Here is a 19,742-nt window from a genome sequence, read left to right as displayed (position 1 = left end):
TTGGAAGTGAATTCAACGAGTAGAAGTGGTGGCTTAGCTATTATTTAGAAGGAGGGAGTCAAAGTGAAAATTCAAAACTACTAGTGTCACCACATTGACTCAATGGTCCATGTAGAGAATCAAAATAAAATTAGATTTATTGGCTTTTACGGACATGCAAACTGTAACTAAAAAAACCAATCATGGGTGTAACAACTCGGTTTAGACCCTAGTCAGAACAGTGTGTTTGAAACCACAAATTTGAGGTCATAAAATTATTTTAATATTATTTTTGGTAATTACAGCATGTTAATAAATATGTGTGAAAATTTCGTGATTTAATTTTATCGTTTGTATGCTTAATTTGATAAAAAAGACTTAATCACATAAAGTGCAAAAGTTGCATTCTATTTATTAAAGTGCTTATTTGCTATGAAATTAAAATGTGAAAGTCCTTATATTGTTATTATACCATTGGTTGTGTAAGTGGACAATTATGGGCATTATACATGTGAAATTATAATGTTTTCATTAAGGTTAATATGGTAATTATGTTATTAAACGATAATAAAATAAAACAAAACATAAAATGGCCATGCATGTTCATCTTTTGGCCGAATATTGAAGAGAAAAAGAATCATTTGAAATTTTTGAAGGTTCGGCACTTTGAAGCTCAAATTGAGGTATGGATTTTGTTCGGTTTTTGATGATTTTTATGTTTTTGAGATCGTTGCTTCGAATACTAGCTAGCCTATGCTTGAATTTTCAAATTTGTTGATGTATTCGTGATTTTCCATTGTTGATAGCTTGATGTTTTTGTTGTTTGATGATGATTAGATTATCATGTTTTATTAAGTGATTTTTGATAAAAATGCTTATTAAGGACTAAATTGTGAAATTTGTAAATTGAGAGGTCAAAATATGAAATAAATGAAATTAATGGGCTGTTAGGGACCCAAGGTAAATTCGGCCTAACTAGAGTATGTTGAAATTTTGAATATTTTGAGTTGTTTTGAAATAGGGACTAAATTGAGAAAATGTGAAATGTCAGGGGCTAAAGTGAAAAATGTCCATTTATGTTTTTTCGGGTGAAATTGAATAAATATATGATTGAATTATTTAAATTTGAATTGATTTAGATCAAGAAAGAAAGAAATCGGATTTAGATCGGGGGAAGTTGAAAGTTGTCGAATAGTCGTTCCGGTCTGTTTGTGTCCGCACGAGGTAAGTTCATAAGTAAATAAATGTTGTTAAATTCAATTGTATATGTATTATATGTGTCAAATTGAATTATAATAAATATATGTCTATATGTCGAAATGAATTAAGCATTGGAGAACTAGTTACGAGCTTGAATCTATCAAATTATGACGTCTGAAAGCCTCGTACGAACCATAGGAATAGTATAGGATACATATGTCATGACATAAGATTCCGATATGTGATTACGTGTAAGATCACGTCTGGGACGTTGGCCTCGAATTGTGATTTATGTGTAAGACCATGTCTGGGACATTAGCATCATATTTGATTCGTATAAGACCCTGTTTGGGACAGTGGCATCGATATGTGATTACATGTAAGACCACGTCTGGGACGTTGGCATTATATGAGCTTTCCGAGTTATCCGAGTATCCTTATTGATTCCAAATGGTTCAACGGGCAATATCGAGAAATGAACTACTTGTTGAAAGTGTATCCGATTCAGGTACGTGTGATTTGTTTATGTATTTCAGAAATGAAAGGTACATTCAAATGACGATACGTGAAATATGTGACAATGAATGAAATGAATGTATACAAATGAATGAGGTGACATATATGCTCGTTATACGAAATTGTGGTCCTATATTTTGAACATGAAAATTATGAAACATGAAACATGATTTTGATGTATGATTTCTTGGTTCGATTACTTGAATAGATAATGAAATTAAAATGTTTGAGTTTGGAGTATGCTTTGTATGTGATATATGATTAATATAATAAGGTAGATCTTGGTTAGCTATATGATTCATAAATGTCAATTTGGTTTATGTGAATAAGTGGATTATGGATATTCGAAATTGGAAGTGTTTATAAAGAAGTTAATATAAGCTTAGGTGTGAATTGTAATAAATGACCATGTTTTGGTTGGTTATGTAATGAATATGTGCAAGCTTGATTTATATGATTGAACTAATGATTGATATTCGGATTTGAAAGCATGGTTTATATGTTCATTGATAAATAAGATAAGTGAAGTTACTTAATGTAATGATATGGAGTATATGAGAAAAGTGATTGTATATGTGTATGAAATTAATTACATTTGGCCTATTCGAGTTGAATTATATATGTTCTTGTGATTTATTATTTGTTTATGGCTTACTAAGCTTTTAAAGCTTACTCTGTGCGTTTTTCCTATGTTTATAGAGTTTCAAAGACTTGCTCGGGTTAGATGTCGTTGGAGATCTCATCACACTATCCAGTTTTAGCTTCGGTAAATAAATGCTTTGAGATTCGGTTATGTGGCATGTATAGGCTAGTTTTGATATATTTGGTTTTGAAATTTGTATACATATAGCCATGCGAAAATGGCTTGATCATGATACTAATGTTGGTATTTATATATGGTCATGTTATAAGCTTAATTTGGAGGTATGATTCATGTTAAAATATGTTTGTGATGTTGGTTATATGATTCAGAAATGAGATGTGTTAATGATGAAATATAATCGGCCATGAAAGTAGCTCATTTTGGAAGTATGATTTGCGGTATATTTTTTGTGGTGGTTGATTATAAAATTCAGCTTAAGTGAGGTAAATATGGTTGATGGATGTGTTTCGGTTGTGGCTTATTATTGACCTATTTTGGATGTATAATTTATGTTGTGTATAGGTTTGAAAATGGTAAATGATGTGTTTTTGATATAATACATATGCTCACGTAAGCTAAGTTATGTATATGTGATAGCTTGCATATTGTTTGTTAAGGTACGGTTTGAGATGTTAAAGTATGAAAATGTTTTGTAATTTATTTGATGGTCATTTAGGTACGGTTATAAATGGTACAATTAGTTTTGATTTAAATTGTGAAATTGGTTGGCTTATCGAAGAATAAATTTTATGATCGAATATATGGTTAAAAGATCGGCTATGCATATTCTAACATCCTGATTTTAGGCTTAGTAGGGATAGTGGTTTCGGGACCACAAATCCAATGAGGAAAATTTCATTTTTATTATATTTTTATGGCCTACGATTTCAAGAAATGATTTCATGAAAATTTCGTTCGAAAATTTCAATGTTTGGGCATTCAATTTAGTAAAAAAGGACTAAATTGTAAAAAGTGCAAAAGTTGAGTTCTACATGTTAGAGGTATCAAATTGTTATGAAATTTTAAATGGGAGGTCCTTAAATGATAATTAAACCATTGTATAACTTGTTGGACAAAAATGGCCTTGATTGGGTAAAATTTGAAAGAATAGTAAAAAGGGCATTTTGGTCATTTAGGGGTAAAATGAATTAAAAGACAAATTTTAAACTCCAAATGTGTCCCTTTCTTCTTGCGACAGCAGAATGTACCAAGAGCAGCCATGGTTAGGGTTTGGCCAAGCTTCCAGGCTTAATAGTAAGTGATTCCGAGCTCCGTTTTTAATGTTCTATGTATTTTTGAAATCTCGGTAACATGATCTGTTCATTTCTACCATTATTTTGAGCTAGGATTTATGTTTAAAAATTTACCCATGAATGATATGCATGTATTTTGATGTTTAATGGTAGAATATGAAGCTTGAAATTGTGTTAAACAATTTTTGCTAAGCGATTTTACTTGAAAACAAGTAAAACGGTATAATCGGGAAAAATACCTAATGTTCATAAGTACATGTTAGAGTGAGAATTTGTTGTTTCCATAGAAGGGAAAAATGATCAGCATGTCATAAAACATAAGAAAATAGGAAGAAGTTTAATTTCCGAACCTTGGAGCAAAAGTGCAAATATATAAAAGTTTCGGGGTCAAAAAGAAAATTTGTAAAAATATGATTTTTAGATTCATATGAATAGTGTGACTAATTAGTAGGCTAAATGTGATATTATAGATCAAGGAAATTGAGATTTGGGCTTAAATCAGGAAAATACAAGGTTATGGACTAGAATGGTAAATTGCCATTTCTGGATCCGAGGTAAGTTTGTACGTAAATAATTTATCGATTATTTTTATTTTATTATATTTTGTTATCATATGAAATGTGGTTGCCTATAGAATGATTATTTGTTGTAAATTTCAAATTGAAAAAGGACTATGAATAAATTGTAACATGTTGGAAAGTGAGGAATTTCCCGATTGAGCCTTCAGAATAGAAACGATACGAATGATCTATTGTGAGGTCACGTGTGTAGTACTAAGTGCAGGCTACTACGTGTACCGAATAATTGGTCGCATGTGTAGTACTAAGTGCAGGCTACTATGCGTACCTGATAACTTCGATCACGTGTGTAGTACTAAGTGCAGGCTACTACGTGTATCAGATGGTTAGGTCACGTGTGTAGTACTAAGTGCAGGCTACTACGTGTACCGGATAATTGGTCGCATGTATAGTACTAAGTGCAGGCTACTATGCGTACTAGATAGCTTTGACTACAAGTGTGAAAATATGTGCAGGCAACTGAGTATCAGTTATTATTCCGAAGAGTTCAACGGGAAAATCGATTAAGTAAAAATACATGTGAACATGATTATATGATGAATAAGTGCAGGTATATGTTTAAGAAAATTTTAAGCAATATGCTCAATATTTGAGTGAACTTCGATAAGACAAAATGAATTAAGTGAAATTATGTAAGAGTGAATTTTAGTAGTAAAACAGTGTTTGACAGCAGCAGTTGTGTGACTTTGAAAATTCACCAAAAATTGTGTAAGTTGAATTAAATTTCAAAAAAATTATGAATTAAATCTTAATGAATCTATTTTCATATAAAGGAAACAGGGGGAGCAAGAGTTGTATATTATGTGATATTCTAATTTTTTGAGACAGTGTTAGAATGAATTCGAGATCTGCTGTTCTAAATTGGAAAACTTGTTAAAAATTGTAGAAAAATAATTATGGGTTATAATTTATATTATTAGAATCTTTTATGAGTCTAATTTTAATAGAAACAAACAGAAACATTATCCGAGTCTTGTACTATGAGATAAATAAATTTTAGTAAAGAAAGGTCGAAGCTGTTAAACAACGAAATAGGGGATACTTTGAATAATAAATTGTACTTATTGGCTGGACCAAAAATTCTGAAAATTTTATGGTGGAAATATATATGAGTCTAGTTTTTAGAAAAATTTACGGATCTTAATTTTGAGTTTCGTAACTCCAGATATAAATGATTTAGTGACTGTGACTCAAGAAAGTAGCTTAACCAGAACATGTGTAAATGTACAATTGGGTTAATTTTGCTATGGAAAGCATGTTAGTAAATTGCTTATTATTATTTCATGCGAGCTTACTAAGCATAAAGCTTACCCCCTCCTTTCCATTTCTTTTAGTGTTGTCAGGTTAGCTCAGGGTTGGAGATCGTCGGAGGCAGCATCACATTATCAAGCCAACACCTTGACAGTATAAACACATATGCTAGAATTATCAAATGAGTGGCATGTATAGGGACCTAGTTTTATAACATGTGTTATTATAATTTGGCCAAATATATTGGTCTTTAGTGAGCTAATGATTCTGACTTATAAATCTAGCTATTTATGTTATCTTTGATATTGGTGATGTGCATATGCTTGTTTGCCATGCATGGTTGGTAATATGTTATGTGTTGTTGTGAATGTTTAAGTCCGTTAACGCCTCGAAACCTATCCCGACGTTGGATACGGGTGAGGGGTGTTACATTTAGTGGTATCAGAGCTATGGTTTAGTCGGTTCTTGGGCTATCCTAGCATGTGTAAAAGTCCAACTACATGTCACCGATCCGTGATAGTGTGATGTCTCCCGACGCATATGAGAGCCACTTTGTTTAGACAAAGGTACTCTCCAACCGAGCTACACCGACCATGTTGAATGTGATGCTAAAATATTCGATTAAAGTATATTCATGACGAACTGAAACTTGGAAAGGTATGAATAAGGATTCATGAAATGTGTACATGGTGAAATGAGCTTATCTATGATTAATAGATAATTCTATGATGTATATGATTGATTTATTTGAACAAATGCATGTTTTTGAGTAACTTATAAAAAATATTGATAAGATGAATATTCATGTATATTGGTTGGGATGATTATGATTGGTAAGCTCGTATAACTTGAGTAAATGTATTAAATTGCTTGGATTGATTTATATGATTGTAATGATATGTATATGATGATGTGTAAGATAAAAGTTTAGACTGTGATATACTTATCCATGTTTGTTTGGCCCTTATATGATATTATATACTTGACTTGTCTGATTTAATGAATGGATAAGTAATATTATCTAGGAAACATTGAAATACATGTATAAGTACACTTGTTTAAATGAGATAACTAGAAAGTGAGTGTAAAATCAATATGAATGTTAGTTACTCGAAATGAATGACATGATTGAAATATGATTGCTATGATGAAAACTTTGTTACATGTATATGAGAGTTGAGTCAGAGGCCCTACGACCCCCTCCCTCTTACCAAAGTGGTGTTTTATAAGGGAAATTCCTGAGATTTATGTTGAATGAGTTTCCAGGTGAGAAACTAAAGAGTTCAATGATGGAATGGTTATAAGCATGATTAGAGATTGAGAATGGGTTGATAAGAATAGACATGAGCTAGAAAGATATCGGATTGACCGAAAGATTTTTTAATTTTCGTAACATCGCAGTTAGCGAAAAAGGTTAATTTTGGTAAAATGATCTATCCTGGTATGATGTCGAGAAATGTATTGATTGAAATTCCCTCATGAATTGGTTTTCTTAGTAAAGGGAATATTATGGAAATTGGGAAGATAGAAATAGTTAAAGGAATAATGTTTGAAATATGAAATGTTCAAGCATGGTAATTATAGTGCACAATTTGTGACTGTCTCTATTAAGATATTGTATGAGATTACCTAATACTGGAAATATTATTGGGGCTATCTAATCCCTGATGAATTCTTATATAATGAAAATGTTCCTTGATCTTAACGTTAGACGAATATATTGTCAGTCTGATTGGGTTATGATCTGCATGGCTCTGTTTTTCTCTGGTATTTTGTTATATTCTGCCTATTGAGAATCGATGAGAAATTGTGTATGGTGGATTTCCTTTCTCAAGAAAGTTAATCAGAGTTAATGTATTCAGTTGAGGTATCAGTATTACTTATGTTAATGCATTTGCTAAGGTATTCGATTGGTATGATGAGTGAATTTGGAATGATACATGTTGAATCATTCTGTTGACTAGAAGATAGAATTTCTTGAAATATCAATTACGGATGAATAAGGTCGACTTGATTGTTCAATCTGTATGGAGTATATGTCTGGAATTTAATGAGATGTGCATACTTGAGAATAAGATTTTATTCTTCACGGGTAAAAAGATGAATAGTCTAATTAAGAAGTGTATGTTTCCTAGAAGAATCGTATACAATAAGAAGATCTGATATTGATAATGTGAAGATAATTTGGGTATTAAAAAAATACTGAAACGATCATTGTTTATCTTTGAGTACAAATTCTTGAAATGTTGAAAGTTTAAAGATGTATAGCAAGATTCATCAGAATTATTTTTGCCGTTTCAGAATTCGAATGGAAATAGAAAAGATTAATATGGATTTTCTTGTATGGATCATTCCTATCCTTGAAAGAGGAAAGTGATATGTGGCATTGTTAAACGTATTGAGATGTGTAAATTATGCTGGTATACCCGAATGTCTACTCACCAGATTCATAGAATTTCATGTCTTTATGAATTTTGGATATCATGGAATTTTAATCTCCACTAATCAGATTGGGATCCGAGTTTCATATCATGATTTCTTTGGAAAGCCAGAAGAGGCTTGAAATAAAAAGTAGCTGAGAGTTGAATTGACAAATAATTGGACTGTGTGAAATTATAAAGAGTATAAGGTTGAGATGAACTGACTAGTTTTACTATTCAAATTCGAAAGGATTCGGGTGCGAATGTATGTGTAACATGATGGTATGGATCAGACTTTTGAGTACATGAGCTTTTTAGAAGAGATTAAGTTTCAGTAAAAGTATTGTAAAGTGAATACCACTTATGATTTTTGTATGTAAAATTTAAAGAGACAGGTAGTAAAAGTTTAGCCTGAGTGAAAGCTCTTTGACATCGATTATAGGATTGAGGAATCCAAGTGAAAAACCAAAACCACTTTTTTTGGTAAGATTTTCGAGGACGAAAATCCCTAAGGGGAGAGAAATATAACATCCCGATTTTGGGCTTAGTCGGAACAGTGGTTTCGGGACCACAAATCCGATGAGGAAAATTTCATTTTTATTATATTTTTATGGCCTACGATTTCACAAAATGATTTTGTGAAAATTTCGTTCGAAAATTTCGACGTTTGGGCACTCAATTTAGTAAAAAAAGGACTAAATTGTAAAAAGTACAAAAGTTGAGTTCTACATGTTAGAGGTATCAAATTGTTATGAAATTTTAAATGGGAGGTCCTTAAATGATAATTAAACCATTGTATAACTTGTTGGACAAAAATGGCCTTGTTGGGTAAAATTTGAAAGAATAGTAAAAAGGGCATTTTGGTCATTTAGGGGTAAAATGAATTAAAAGACAAATTTTAAACTCCAAATGTGTCCCTTTCTTCTTGCTACAGCAGAATGTACCAAGAGCAGCCATGGTTAGGGTTTGGCCAAGCTTTCAAGCTTAATAATAAGTGATTCCGAGCTTCGTTTTTAATGTTCTATGTATTTTTGAAATCCCGGTAACATGATCTGTTCATTTCTGCTATTATTTTGAGCTAGGATTTATGTTTAAAAATTTACCCATGAATGATATGCATGTATTTTGATGTTTAATGGTAGAATATGAAGCTTGAAATTGTGTTAAACAACTTTTGCTACGCGATTTTACGTGAAAACGAGTAAAACGGTATAATCGGGAAAATACCTAATGTTCATAAGTACATGTTAGAGTGAGAATTTGATGTTGCCATAGAAGAGAAAAATGATCAGCGTGTCATAAAACATAAGAAAATAGGAAGAAGTTTAATTTCTGAACCTTGAGGCAAAAGTGCAAATATGTAAAAGTTTAGGGGTCAAAAAGAAAATTTGTAAAAATATGATTTTTAGATTCATATGAATAATGTGACTAATTAGTAGGCTAAATGTGATATTATAGATCAAGGAAATCGAGATTTGGGCTTAAATCGGGAAAATACAAGGTTATAGACTAGAATGGTAAATTGCCATTTCTGGATTTGAGGTAAGTTTGTACGTAAAAAATTTATCGATTTTTTTTATTCTATTATATTTTGTTATCATATAAACTGTGGTTTCCTATAGAATGATTATTTTTTGTAAATTGCAAATTGAAAAATGGCTATGAATAAATTGTAACATGTTGGAAAGTGAGGAATTTCCCGGTTGAGCCTTCGGAATAGAAACGATACGAATGATCTATTGTGAGGTCACGTGTTAGTACTAAGTGCAGGCTACTACGTGTATCAGATGGTTAGGTCACATGTGTAGGACTAAGTGCAGGCTACTACATGTACCGGATAATTGGTCGCATGTGTAGTACTAAGTGTAGGCTACTATGCGTACCAGATAGCTTTGACTACAAGTGTGAAAATATGTGCACGCAACTGAGTATCAGTTATTATTCTGAAGAGTTCAACGGGAAAATCGATTAAGTAAAAATACATGTGAACATGATTATATGATGAATAACTGTAGTTATATGTTTAAGAAAATTTTGAGCAATATGCTCGATATTTGAGTGAACTTCGATAAGACAATGGATTAAGTGAAATTATGTAAGAGTGAATTTTAGTAGTAAAACAGTGTTGGACAGTAGCAGTTGTGTGACTTTGAAAATTCACCAAAAATTGTGTAAGTTTAATTAAATTTCAAAAAAATTATGGAATTAAATCTTAATGAGTCTATTTTCATATAAAGGAAATAGGTGGAGAAAAAGAGTTGTATATTATGTGATATTCTAATTGTTTTGAGATAGTGTTAGAATGAATTTGAGATCCCCTATTCTGACTTGGAAAAATTGTTAAAAATTGTATAAAAATAATTATGGGTTATAATTTATATTATTAGAATATTTGATGAGTTTACTTTTAATAGAAACAAACAGAAACATTATTCGAGTCTCGTACTATGAGATAAATAAATTTTAGTAAAGAAAGGTCGAAGCTGTTAAACAGCGAAACAGGGGATACTTTGAATAATAAACTGTACTTATTGGCTGGACCAAAAATTCTTAAAATTTTATGATGGAAAGATATATGAGTTTAGTTTTTGGAAAAATTTACTAATCTTAATTTTGAGTTCCGTAACTCTATATATAAAACATTTAGTGACTGTGACTCTAGAAAGTAGCTTAACCAGAACATGTGTAAATGTACAATTGGGTTAGTTTTACTGTGGAAAGCATGTTAGTAAATTGTTTATTATTATTTCATGCGAGCTTACTAAGCGTAAAGCTTATCCCCTCCTTTCCATTTCTTTTAGTGTTGTCAGGTTAGCTCAGGGTTGGAGATCGTCGGAGGCAGCATCACACTATCAAGCCAACACCTTGACAGTATAAACACATATGCTAGAATTATCAAGTGAGTGGCATGTAGAGGGACCTTGTTTTATAACATGTGTTATTATAATTTGGCCAAATATATTGGTCTTTAGTGAGCTAATGATTCTGACTTATAAATCTAGCTATTTATGTTATGTTCGATATTGGTGATGTGCATATGCTTGTTTTCCATGCATGGTTGGTAATATGTTATGTGTTGTTGTGAATGTTTAAGTCCGTTAACGCCTCAAACCCTATCCCGACGTTGGGTACGGGTGAGGGGTGTTACACATATGTATTTTGGAAATGGTAAAGGGGTGTGTATTTATATTTGGCTAACAATAGGTAAAATATACTTTTACATGCCTATGATATGTTTTGTTTGTGATTCTGTAATTAATGGTTAAGTTGTTAAGTTAAATGCTTGAGTTTAAAATAAGCCCTATATGTGGTTTATGAATTTGGTAAATGACAGATAGGTATTTTGGATATTTCATTAGTCAAGTGATATTGTAATTATGGTATGATTTGATTGTTATTTTGGTAAAACCAAATTTTATACTTGACCTTATGTGAAGTGGTTGATGCCGTATATATATTAATGATTAATAAATCATGTGGTTTGGCTTGATTTAGTAAAATGTGAAGAAGTGCATATTTATAAATAGTGTTTTTGGAAAGTAGTTAATGAAGTATATTTATATGAGTGGATGTCTTAATATATGATCGGTATATGAAATGAACTATACTTGGTTATAAGTTAAGCATTCGATTGCCATGATTCATTGGTTATAATGTTTGAATATTAATTTGGGAAGTGTATGAATTATAGAATCGAAGTATGTTAGATTGGTTTAAAATTTTACTAGATGATTAGTATTGAAATGATTATATTATTTGGCGGATGAATTGAAATGAATGTCTATTCTGAGTTGTATTTTGATTGGTAATGTCTCGTAACCCTAATCCGGTGACGGACACGGGTTAGGGGTGTTATAATGGGACATACTTAAAAGTGTTGGAAGATCGGTCAAGAAAACTTGGATTGTAGGAGGTGATTTTAACGCTATTATTAACGAGGCTGAGAAGGAGGGGTGTAGACAATCGAGGGCTTCAATGGATGAGTTTCGTGATGTGATGGAGGAGCTCTCATTTGTTGATATCAAAACAGAAAAAGGTTGGTTTACTTGGGTGAACACTCGGGAGGGGAATGCCATGGTCAAAGAAAGGTTAGATAGGTTACTAATCTCTGCGAATGATGTTGATAATTTCCCATTTATAGAAACCAGGGTGGCGAGACAATCAAAATCAGACCATGATGCTATTATTTTGGACACAATAGGTCATAAGTTGCGTGATAGCTTCAGAGATCCTAGACTTTCCTTCAAATACGACGTTTGTTGGGAAAAGGTGAAGGATGCAAAAAATATTATAAAGATTGCATGGAGCAGGAATAACTTGGATATCATCAAGAAAATAGAGAAAGTGTGTATGGAACTTGGTCAGTGGTAGTATAAGCGCTACAAAAGAATGAAAAAACAAATTGGCAAGTTGACAGCTAAGATTAATAGCATCATTGATGGCCCAGACGTGTGTATGTTGAAAAAGGCACCAATGAAGCTTAGCCATCTCTTTGCAAAGGAGGAGTGCTAATGGGCTCAACAGTCTCGAATAAGGAGGTTCAAAGAAGCAGATAGGAACACTCTTTTTTTTCATGTGAGGGCCACTGGTAGGAGGAAGAAAAATAATATTGATAGCTTGATGGATTCGGATGGATGTTGGAAACATAATAAAGTCGATATTTGTAATATTGCTAGGGAGTATTTTCACAATCTCTTTATGTCAATTATGCCTTTAAATGATGAGCTTAATCTTAGTTTCTTTGACAATTGTATTTCTGAAGATATGAACAGTAGGTTGACCAGGGAATTACAGATAAAGAGATTCTAGAGGCGTTTAACCAAATGAGCCCTCGCAAAATGCCTGAAATTGATGGCCTTTCAGGTTGTTTTTTTAAAGAAAATTGGGAGGTTATGGGTGCGGATGTCATCAAGCTTTGTCATGATGTTTTAAATGGCAACAGAGATGTGGCTAGCCTTAATGACACTATGATTATTCTTATCTCTAAGACTAAGGATCCCAAAGACATGTCTAACTTTCGCCCTATCAGTTTATGCAGGGTCCTCTACAAAATCATCTCCAAAGTCCTCGCAAACGGGCTCAAGACTACCCTCCCAATGTGTATAATTCATAACCAAAATGCGTTTGTTCTTGGTGTAATAGCTAGCTAAAAAGGCAAAGCTGGAAGCTTTTGAAGAAAGTTTGAAGGTGGCAAACAGGTTCAACATTTCGAAAGCAGTGTTTGAATCAGACTGTGCAAATTTGGTAAATAGAGTCAAGAATCAGGGGAAAGATATTACCATTTTAGGAAACCGCATTAATGAAGTGTGTAAGCAACTGGAAAAGTTTGACTCGGTCAAGATAGCATGGGCCAACCGAAGCTGCAACTATGTGGATGATTTTATTTATGACTTTGCTATTAACAATAAGTGTAATTGGAATTTTAACATGGATTACCATTCAGAAATTCATGTTCTTGTGATGAACGATACAATTAACTGAGCTTTGACCTTATGGCTTTTTATAAAAGAAAAAGTATAATTTGTATTTTTTTTTGTTTCAACAGTAAATTTCAATGGTTTTAGTAAATTTCAATGATTTTATTTGTTTATTTATATAATATAGATTCTACAAATGAATTGCATGTAGAACCAATAAATAGAAATGAATGAAAACAATGAAATAAGAAAAATAGATCACATATATTACCATCTGTACTAAATGTGTTTTCTCGCTAAGTACAAAAGATGACTTGAAAATTAATTTAAATTCTTCGAAATTATTATTTATATTGATTATAATTAAATAGTTGAAGTTCAAAGATGAAATTCAATGAATTAATCATTATGGAGTTGTTGAATAAGAAAATTAAATATATAAACGATTATGTTGATCCATTTGAAGAATTAAATGTTTCACAATTAGTGAATTGAATTTATTACCATAACCCTGATTTTCAAAAAAAATCATCAATTTATTTGAACCATGCTCATGAGCAAGTGCATAAATATACACCCGAAAATTAAGTTGGTATAAGAAATCGTGTCGGCGGGATCTATTTAGTTCTAAATATACATGAAATTCTTCCATTTCAAATTCGATTTGAACCAAAGATACGAGATCTATTTGGTTATCAAATTATACATAGTGCGATCCAGTCAAAAAAATATATTATAGTAAGCAAAGAATAGATACCTCAGAGACAGATGGATTCATCAATGAATTCTCTATCCTACCTTTTACCAGCTAATTAATTTATGTTCGTTATAGGATAAGAAGACGGTTAGAAATCCTTTATTTTTTCAACCCAATTGCTCTTTTGGTTTTGGAAAAAAAATATCTTTTCTTTGTCAATATAATGCTTCTTCTACACATTCATGGCTAAAGTTGCTATGACTTTAACAAAATTAGAATTGGGTTGAGAAAATTATTTAATTAAGAAATTAATTTAGTTAATTTAATTAATTTAATTAATTAGTTAGATAAATAATATTAATGGTAATAAAAAATAAATATTGGGTTGGATAAATTATAGTATTGGATCAAAAGTCCAAGAAACATATATATTTGGACCCAATACATGAGAGGCCCAAAATTGAGCCTTGTGTGAAATACAAGGGACAACCCTAATAATACTACAAGGGTGTCATCGCCTCTCTCTCTACTATATTGATAACATATTAATTTGCATGTTATTTTGTGTTTAATTCGGTTTATTTTTGGATTGATTCTTGCTAAATTAGTACTTTTATGTTTTAATCTTGTCAGGGATGCAATTGGGACGCTAAGAGACAAAAACGAGTAGAAAAGGACCAAATTGAAATACAATCAATAAAAATGAGGCCGAATAAAAAATGTGGAGAAAAGCCAAGGACTAATCAAAATTTTTGACTTAGTAAAAGCCAAAAATACAAAAAAAAATCTTATTTTATTTTGATTTTATGTTAAATTAGTTAAGGCCAAAAATAACAAATTCTATATATATAAATAGGCCTTAATGTTCTTAGGAAAATCATGACTTAATTCTACATTCCTACTTCAATTTGGAATTGAAATATTCTCTTTTGACTTTCAAATTGGCGCGAGCATACTGCTACTTTCATTTGCATTTTTCTTGCTTTTACAAAATTGGGCTAATTTCTTTCCAAGTCCTTTCTGTTCCTTTCTTCACCATAATCATCAAACCACTTCCCAAAGTTTACAAAGCATGAATAATTTCATGCTTCACTAAATTTCATCTTAGCCTTAGACCGATGTTCTTTTCGGTTGGGAATCGTGAGATACGAATTCGTGCTAAAAATCCTTCCAATCGGTATTCATTTTTTCCTTAGTATCAGGATAGACCAATCATCCCTTAAAGTTAAACTTGATTTCAAGTCAAAGTGCATGTTGGGTTGGAGTCGTGTTTGCTAACAGTTGGAGAAACGAGTCGTTCGTGCTGTATTCGGATCTCCGAGAACAAATCAAGGAAGAAGTGATCGGGTTTAAATGACCTACGCTGGTGAGGCTGTTAATTCAAGTTGGATTCTTCAGAATGCAAGGCTGCCGGAATCTTGAATCGAGAACTAGTGTATCTCGGTAAGATAATCGGTAAGGGTTGGTTTGCAGTTCGTACCGAGACCAGCTACAAGAGAAGAATTGGTGTTTAGAACGTTCTTAACTGCTATAACCAACTTATCGTTATGGGAGAAGATTAATTTTCGAGGATCGATTCTTGATACAGAATTTACCGAGTCTAAGGCTAAGGCTTATTATTTCTGTTTGCAAAATTCTAAATTTATTTCCCAAACTAAATTTATTTCTAACATTATTTAATTGTTGATTTATGCTGATAGATTATTTACTTTCTAAACATTCTCGAAACCCCCCGATTACTTGTTTATTTTTGTTGCAGGTACGTTTGGAGTCATGGGCACGACTCTTGCCACAACCTTTGACACAATGTACATTCTGTTCATAAGTAAATACGGAAGTTGATTACAACATCCAATCCCTGTGGACTCGACCCTACTACCACTCTTTACTACAATTTAGAGTTATTTTTTTCATAATTATTTTTGGTGGTTTCGACGCCCATTAAATTTCTATTAAAAATATTATTATGTAATCAAGACTTATTTAAGCAAAACTCTTGTACTTTTCTCTATAAATAGAGACTACCGATTAACCAAATTACATACATCACCTATGTCATTATTCTACCAGAAAGTAGTGGTAATTTATTTACATGAACAAATTCTATTTTCTTATAATATCGAAAAGCAATTGGTTTATAAAGAGAATTTACTTTCCTAGTGAAATTAAATAAAATATTTTTCATTCTATGATTTGGTTCATGTTGCTTGGATCCACACTCGAGGCAATTCATGGTTTGAGGATAGCGAAGAAAACTATTTGATTGAAAGCCAAGACTAATTTTAGTTCATTTTGCACAAAACACAAGTATATTTCGGTTATGGTTTATTTTTATAAATAACACAATAGGCTCAAAATTTTTTAAATTTCCATTGTACCTAAAATAATTTTTTTCTTAATCAATTTTTCCAAAAAAAAGATTAATCTTTAATCAGAGTGTCGGGTTTCTGTTGAGCAATTTATTAAACTAGTTATCGCAGATTGTCAAACCAAAACAACTTGGCCTCCTAACATGTCCTCTGGTTTGTCTAGCATTGCTTTGGCGGAATCACAACTCTCCAATTACTTTAGTAAGGTACTAGTCATGCTTGCCAATATGTAGTAATGTAACACCCCATACCCAACCTGATTGCCAGGTTCGAGCATTAAGTGTCACTCTTAACCTGAATTTCTTAACAAAATATTTTGACTTGATTTACTTGTAGAATTAGACAATACCATGCATGGCTACTAATTAATTGTAACACCCTTTACTCGTATTCAACGCCGAAACAGGGTCTGAGGCATTACTAAACTTACTACACAAACAATCATACAATTCTGAGCCATAAATTTTCGTCCAAATTAAAACCATTTGCAATTAATCATAAAGTCCCTAATACGAGCCTGCAAGGCCCTAAACATGACTTAGGAGTGGTCTGGGACTAAACTGAGAACTTTAGAAATTTTCACAAAACTTAGAAAATTTTTGCTATGAACAGGGGTCACACACCCGTGTGGTTTGGGACACGCCCTTGTGGGTAGGCCGTGTGGTCACACACACCCGTGTCCCTAACCCGTGTAACTCTCTGTTTTGCAATAATGAACAAATTGATGTCACATGGCCAAGTCACATGCCCATGTGCTAGGCCACGTGGATAATTAAATTTTCACAAAATAGGTGTAGACTTCACATGCCCAAGACACAAGCCCGTGCCTGAGGCCGAGCCGTCCACACAGTTGAGACACACGTTCGTGTCTATGCCCTTGTGCTCAATTCTGAGCATTCTATTTCTCAAAATTAAGGTGCAGGGGACACACAGCCAAAACACATGCCTGTGTGTCACACACGCCCTCGTGTGGACAAAATAAAGGCTATTTACCAAACCATTTGCCACCCTCATTTGCACATACACTTACACCAATTCATTGGCACAAAAATATAATATACTTAGGCAACCAAAACATCCACAATTAGGACCAATATATGCCAAAACATTATTAACATCTATCCTACTCACAACATCTATTATACCCTAACTCAATCATGCCAATTTCACATTCATCAAGCCTCAATTAACTACTTTCAAGATACCTAATTGTGCACAAATTTATCATCTCACCAATATATATCACATTTCCAAATATTTCACATTCATGCTATGAATCACATTCCATCATTCACCAAGCATACCATGACCATATCACCAAAGACATTGACACATATATGAATATACTTGGGCTTACAACCATGTTAGCCAAAATAAGCCAACTTACACAGCCAAATATCAAATCAATCCATTGACAATTACAAGCCAATACATTGGCTAAAATCATAATGACACTTATAACAAAATGATCAAGTCCCTATACATGTCATACTTTCAAAATACTAAGATCATCAATACCCAGAAATGAGAGTTTGATAGTGTGATTCGAATCTCCAACGATTTCCGATCTGAGTTAGCTTGGCGACACTATAAAACATGGAAATTAAACGGAGTAAGCTATATAGCTTAGTAATCTCGTATGCAAGAAATAAGCAACCTTACCATGCATATAACATTTAAATATTATAACCTAATTAAATGTAAATTTACCATAGTCTCATGATCATAACTCATTCCACCACAAAACTTACCTCATATTCATCGTTTCAAGCATTTAATAAACATGGGCTTTATGTACATACCTAAACCATCTTGAAATTAATTTACACATATTCTCATCTTTGACATACCCGTGAACCACTCGGAATAATAATGTCAGATACCCGAGATTTTTGCTCACTAAGTGCCACATACGTAGCCAATGCTACCTCAATCTCATATTACATAATCGCTCGCTCTCGAGCTATCGACGGGCCTGCTCACACAAGTTGTCAGTCAAGGCATAGCTACGCGGTGCTGCTCACACAAGCTGTCAAGTATCCGCAACATATGCCAGTATACTCAGCCACTAGTAGGACGTACAAGACCAGCACCAGATCACATAATCACATAACACATAATGACCCTAGTGACATGTCACTTGTATCCTAATCTATTCCTAAGGTTCAACGGGACTTCTCAATTGCTGAATCATCGTCGAACTAGTTTGTAGAATTATACTCATTCGCATAATCAAACATACAATTAATGCAATATTAAAGCATTTAAGTACAATTATTCTAAAGCTTATTTTTAACATACGAACTTACCTCGGTACAAAATGGCAATAGTTGGATTTAGTCCACAACCTTGTTCTTTCCCCGGTCTAGGTCAGAACCTCTCTTTCTTGATCTGTAATATCAAATTTAACTCATTCAATATCACATTATTCAATTTTTTCCCCTAACTTTTCAACTTTTTACATTTTAGTCCCTAGGCTCGTAAAATGATTTTCATTCAATTTCATCACACCCAAGCCTAGCCGAACCTATTCCTTGCTCATAACAGCCCACACTTTTCATTTATTCACATTTTTACACACATTTTATAACTTTTACAAATAGGTCCCTATTTGACATTTTTATAAAAAATCACTTGGTAAATGTTGTTTATCTAACACCCAACATGCATTTTCTACCATTAAATATCAAAATACACAAATATTCAACATGGGTAAAATTTTAGACTTTGATTTTCTTTCAAATTAGTCCTTAGAATAGCTAAATCAAGTTACAACATTCACAAAAACATAAAAATCATTAAAAATAGGACAAAGAGGGACTTACAATCGAGCTTGGAAGCCTGGTCAAAACCCTAGCTATGTTGACCCTTGAAATTCGACTATAGGGATGAAATAAGAAAGATGAACATCTTTTATTTATTTTATTTTGTCTTTATTAACCAAATGACCAAAATGCCCTTAATGCCAAACTTTGAAATTTCACTAACCATGTCCATTTTTATCCAACTTAGAGTATAATGGTCTAATTACCATTTAAGGACCTCTAATTTAAGAATTCATAGCAATTAGGCACCTTTAACTTAGAGAACTCAAGTTTTGCACCTTTCGCAATTTAGTCCTTCTAGTCAAATTGGACACTCAATCAATAAAATTTCTTAACGAAATTTTCACACAATCATTAAATCATACTTTAAACCTTAAAATAATATCACAATAATTATTTCTACTTCAGATTCATGGTCCTGAAACTATTATTCTGATTTGCCCCAAAAATAGGCTGTTACATTAATCTTATGTAACTCTAGGGTTTACGAAAAACTAAGTTCTTACATGTAACACCCCTAATTCGTATCCATCACCGAAACAGGGTTATAGAGTATTACCAGACTTTCAGATCAGATAGACAGAAATCTTAAAC

The sequence above is a fragment of the Gossypium hirsutum genome, chromosome A03 (genome assembly GCF_007990345.1).
Source record: "Gossypium hirsutum isolate 1008001.06 chromosome A03, Gossypium_hirsutum_v2.1, whole genome shotgun sequence".
Classification (NCBI taxonomy): domain Eukaryota; kingdom Viridiplantae; phylum Streptophyta; class Magnoliopsida; order Malvales; family Malvaceae; genus Gossypium; species Gossypium hirsutum.
This window is presented reverse-complemented; position numbering follows the sequence as displayed.